Source organism: Adiantum capillus-veneris, chromosome 9, assembly GCF_014529385.1.
Source record: "Adiantum capillus-veneris isolate H3 chromosome 9, ASM1452938v2, whole genome shotgun sequence".
Classification (NCBI taxonomy): Eukaryota; Viridiplantae; Streptophyta; class Polypodiopsida; order Polypodiales; family Pteridaceae; genus Adiantum; species Adiantum capillus-veneris.
In genome coordinates, this window is record NC_140939.1 from 155,922,243 (window position 1) to 155,928,167 (window position 5,925).

Sequence of the window (5,925 nt, forward strand, 5' to 3'; positions counted from 1 at the left end):
GTCGCTTGGCCACACTTGAACACATGACACGGGTCATGGAGGACAACTACTAAACCAACCAAGCTAGCTCTTTTAGACTTTTCTTTTTGTCTTTCTTTCTAATCAGGAACAATAATTTGGTAGTATTGATACAGGAAAATATCTTGAATCTTGATGAATATATTGAGTGTCTTTTGGAGGCTTGATACAACCCCAGCAAGGGTTGGTATGTGTGTATATGTGTGCGCATGCACACACACACACACACACATATATATAATATATATATATAGAGAGAGAGAGAGAGAGAGAGAGAGAGAACCATCATGCTCAAGTAGTCTCTGGATGAAAGCATAGGGTCACATTATATGGACACAATTTTGTTGATACACCTAGCATAGTAGCTTTAGAGCTAGCTTCATGCCACATCTTACTCATAACTCTAAATACTAGAGAGAGAGAGAGAGAGAGAGAGAGAGAGAGAATCGTCATACTCAAGTAGTCTCTAGATCAAAGCATAGGGTCACACACAATTCTGTTAATACACCCAGCATAGTAGCTTTTGAGCTAGCTTCATGCCACATCTTATTCAAAACTCAAAATAGCTTATAAAAGATTGCACTTCCAAGTGAGATAGTGGTCAAGAGTAGAGGATGTTTCTTACCACCGCCATTGTTCTCTCTCTCTCTCTCTCTCTCTCTCTCTCTCTCTCTCTCTCTCTCTCTCTCTCTCTCTCTCTCTCTCTCTCTCTCTGTGGAAAATGGAGTTCCTATTTAGGGGAGAATTTATACACATTCATTCCAGGATGAGCATTGGTAATACACCTTCACCCCTTCTATCATTGGAATCCCAATCATGCATATCTGGATACATCAAGTATCTGGCTAAACTCTCTTCATTGGGCTCCCAAGATGCATCAAAAAACATTTCCCTATCTTGCACATGCTCAAAATCAAGTAGAGCATCATCCAACAACTACATAATGTCATCATCAGCTGCATTTGAATAAACTTGCTCAACCAGAGATTTAGATTGCTCGGTACACTTAGCATCTGTATTTGAGAATCCTTCCAAAGCTTCATCCACTAAGCACATAAAATTTGGGTCCATCACTTCAATATTCCTCTACCCTGCACATCTCAGGCTGCTATAAACCAAGATTATAGCAGCCTGCACATCTCAGGCTGCTATAAACTAAGATTTCCACAAATGACATGCATACTAGCCACACTTGTTGTAGATTGCTCTTCAAGTTTCTCTCCCTCATTCAAATATCTTTGCACTTCTGTAACACAAAGTTCAACATGCACATTGAAAATTTCATCAACTGCCCTGTCCATATCATCATCACAATGCAACCAATCATATGTAACACTAAGAGATTGCACTTTACTATGCACCGCCTCTGAATAAACATCATCAAGTTCATAATCATTATGCCATAGTGTGAGCCATGTGTCACAAAATCTTGATAAAGAAGGAATTTGTACCTCCTCTAAATCATCACTTTTCATATCTTTAAGCACATATTCTTGCACACCCAAGCCTTCAAAATCTAGTCTATCCAAACCCTATAAATCTTGTATACCCAAGTCCATGGTCCTGCCGACTCTCAACAGCAGCCTTGCTTTGACCTATATAACATCTGCATCATCAATCACTCTAGGGTAGAATCTGTACCACAAAAATTTTACTCTAATTCCGAGTCAATAAAAAAATCATTAATTGTAACCAAATCGTCATGCATGTCTACTTTATTATGGTTGCTCTCATACACCTACACACTTTTATCCTGAGCTTTAGCCACTTCGTCGTTTTGAACCCTTGATTTCTTTTCCTCCTGTATTGTCTGCATAGGTTCTTTGCAAAGTTCACCCTGTGTATCTTGAGGCTATATAGACTCACCCTCAAAGATTTTTACTTCATGAAAGGTATCCGCAAAACCCAACTTTTCATACACAACTTTAAGTATATCTTCATTGTTAGCCTGTAAGAAAGTAGCATCTTGTAGAAGACACTCATCAATCAAAGATTTTCTAATTTTGATCATACTTGCTCTCGAATATCTGAGTAAGTTGGTAGACTTGGAATTTATTATGTATATCTTGCATATGCTCATTACTTACCCGTAAGATCTTGAATCTGCCCCTTCAATTCTGAACTCACGAATTGCTCAAAGGATCTAATCGTTAACTCTTCTGGTATCCCTCTTGACTTGGTTTCCAACTCATAACACTCTAGGTAGCCCTCTAGATCATAACCATCAAGGAGTTGCCTCTTGTCATATACTGCATCAAATGTTGCATCCAAAGCTTCATCCATTTGCTTCTTCATCTTCATGGCTTCCTCTTCAAGCAAAGATCCTTGGACCAATTGAAGCATCTTTATAAAATCTAGAACTGTTGGCGTCCCATCAAAACCCTTTGGAGTAAACTCTTCAATCAATTTCATCATCTGTTCTAGATTATCCATCCGCACCTCCCACCACGGCTCGTTTCGCGTCATATTGACCAAGTATGTCGAGGGATAGGTGTTCAAAAGGTGAGCCGAGAAGACGCGTGGCCTCTAGCTCACACACACACACACACACACACACACACACACACACAGAGAGAGAGAGAGAACAACAGACATTGATAGCTTTGGCAATCATCGTAATCATTAATAAGTTAAATACAACTTAATCTATAGCCAAGGTGAGCCGTTAATGACACCATCACTTGGATTAATAAAAAACGAAGGAGTTTAAGCTCCATTTACAAAGATTAAGCGGATCATTAACGGCTCCATGACTTATCAACATGATTGATGAAGTTTTAGTTGGCGATGGTGATGGAGATCTCCTCCATGTTGCTCTCCTTGCTTCAATTTCCCTCAAGAACTCTCTACAATCCCTCCTTTATCTGTTTGCCTTCTTTGAAGCCTTGGTCGAGAAGGGGAGTTAGATCTCCTCGCCTTCCTCCTTCCTTGCCTGCTCTAGAGAGCTTCACGCCCTCCACTTCTTTCTTCTTCTCTTTCAACATGTCTCGTTCTTACTCCCTCGCTCATGCAATGACCCTCTTCCCTTCTCTTCATGCCTTGTACTTGATTCGCTGAGTTGACGGAGGGAGAGAGCTTAGACAAGAGAGGGAAAAAGCTAGGTTTCCCTTCCTGCTCGTGCTTCCCCCCTTAACTCTTGCAATTCCCCTCGCTTTTCTTTTCGTTCATGAAAATTCCCTCCACTCTTCTATTTTTAGTCTAAAAAATTACCATGTTTGCTTGTCATGAGGGCGTGACAAGCCGCTTGGTGATGTGGCAGGCCAGGGGTTCGAAGTGCGCCAAATCCGCTGGGAGTGGTACAGAACAGGGGCGCGTCGGGATGCCAATCACTTTTTGCTTCATGATCGAGCACTTTCCAGTGCGCCCTGAGCTTCTTCGTCCCCCTCGCTCTGCGTTACTCGCTACCTGCACGCTGATCTCCTTCTTCTCTTTTCCTTTTTTACATTAAAACCCTCACTTTTTTAAATGGGCGGCCATACTTTCCTTTGTAGTGGGTGGCCGACTCACCTTGGGCGGCGGTCTTTGGCAATATAATACACCACTTTTGGCTTACACATTGACCAAGCATTGCCAACACAACATGGGTGACCAAAGCTCCACATGACACAACATCCCATCCACCTTCCCATTGCCATGTTGGGAATTCCCCGCAATAAATGCTCTCCTAGAGACGACCTCTTGAATTGAAATCTCATCAATAACTTTATGTGCTTTCGTAAGGGCACCACATTTGACATACATAACTTCCAAAGCATTGCTAAGAAAAACATCTTTCTGTGGCATTTCTTGCAACCAATGCATTGCAAAATCACCACATTAGATATATATCTTGACCCCGGTAGTGCCGAGCACAAGTCCATCAACATACCCCACTATCAATGCACTGCAAGAGATGACATTCTAGACTAGGTGCTCCTCAAGCACTTATTGTTGTATGAAGTGCACCATGTTGGCATACATATCATTGAACTTGCTCATTACCGAGAACTAGTCACTGTTCAATAAACATATAGTCCTCAAAAAACCTAAACTGCATCATGTAGTTCTTTTTCCTATCATGGAAGCGGAGCGGCATGAACGTTGCCTGGGGTAATGGGTTCGTGCACCACCGAGCTGCTCGTTGTGGAAAAAATAATAGACCAGATGCACTACACCACACAAAAAACTCAAATGACACTTAAATTACTTAAGTCGGCACACTAAAAGCCTCAACCTACTAATGGTTAACCCAAATAGGAATTTGATTACAAAAGTTGCCATTAATGGCACTGCTAGACAATTTTCGAGCTGGTGAGAGCTTAATCCTCCCAAAATCCACTCCAGAGAGTAAATAATCAACCCCAGTTACACATTGAAAGCTTAACCACTATAGTATGCCAGCTATAATAGCTTAAAAATGGTGCTTTTCTTCATGCCATCCTTGATGGTGACAAGATCAAGAAGGATAGAGCCATTACCAAGCTTTCCCCTTTCTTTCGGCCTTGATTGCTTATCTTCAGCTTGCTCCTCATCTGTCAATTCTCCTTATGCCCTTGAATCCATGCCTTTCTTGTGAGAGCGGGAGAAAGAGATTGATTCCCTTCTCCTTTGCCCAATTTCTCCTTTACCTCCTCCCCTGCTTGCTTCCAAATTACAAATCATGCTATTAACAACACTACTAGAGAAAATCTTGAGCTTATGGAGCTTAATTCTTTTGCAAATTTGACCAAGAGTACTAATCTCTTGCTTATGCCTGCAATTAGAGCTTAAAAGCTCGTTATAAGGAGATATGGAGCCCAAAATTCTTTGGTTGTTTCCCTCAACTCTCCTAATCTCCTTTCCCTTGCCAACCTTATTCTTTGCTTCAATCTTCTCCTTTGCCGAAGCCGATTCCAAGAGAGAGAGCTTTTGCCTCATGCTTTACTTGATCGAGAGGGACAAAAGAGAGATTGGCTTCATTCGCCTCCCTTGCGGTGACCCTCCTTTCCTTCAACTCCACCGGCCTAGAGGTCCAAGCTTCTCTCCCCGTTCACCTTACCTCCTTGTGCCTCCTCTCTCCGGGGAGAGAGAGAGAGAGAGAGAGAGAGAGAGAGAGAGAGAGAGAGAGAGAGAGAGAGAGTTCTCAAGCTTCTTGCCTTCTCGGACTTTCTCTTATTCAAATCGCTTCACCCTTGCCTTGTACTCCCCCCTTTTTGCTTCACACGATACCTCAATATCTTCCCCCTTTTGATGCTTTTTGCCTCAGCCCATCAATCACGACACTGTGACTGATGTGGCACATGAATAGGGGTTGATGTGACAAGCCCAGAATTTGGACAACGACAAACTACACGTCACTAGAGGAAAAGTTGAGCGCTAGGCCAAGCTTGGCATTTTTTTGCTCCTTGGGTGCCATCATTTGAGGCCCGTAGCGGCGGCTACGACTCCTTCTCTCCCTCCCTGCGCATCTGCTCGCTGCTCCACCATTTTTTTCTCTCGTATTTCCACTAAAACCTTATTCATTCAATTGGGCACCTGTCCATCTGTATTTTTTGGCGGCCGGCACCACATTGGGGATACACATCGACCATAGGACCACATTTAGCATGCACATTGACCAACGCACCGACAAAGGCCTTCACATTCAATTGAAATCACCCATCACTCCCTTTCCATGAGCATGATAGTCATACCCTACAATCAATGTGTTTCAATAGACGGCATGAACTGAAAGTTCATCAAGAACTTTATGTGCTTTTGGAAGGGCACCACATTTGACATATGTCGGTGACCAAAGCAATTCTTAAGCATAAATTTCCCTACCACAACTGTGTTGGGCAATACCACAATAAAAAAGAATCTCAGGCACTTATTGTGCTCTCTGAATCGCATCACATTTGACATACATATTGGCCCAATCATTGCTAAGTACAACATTCAGAGAATTTC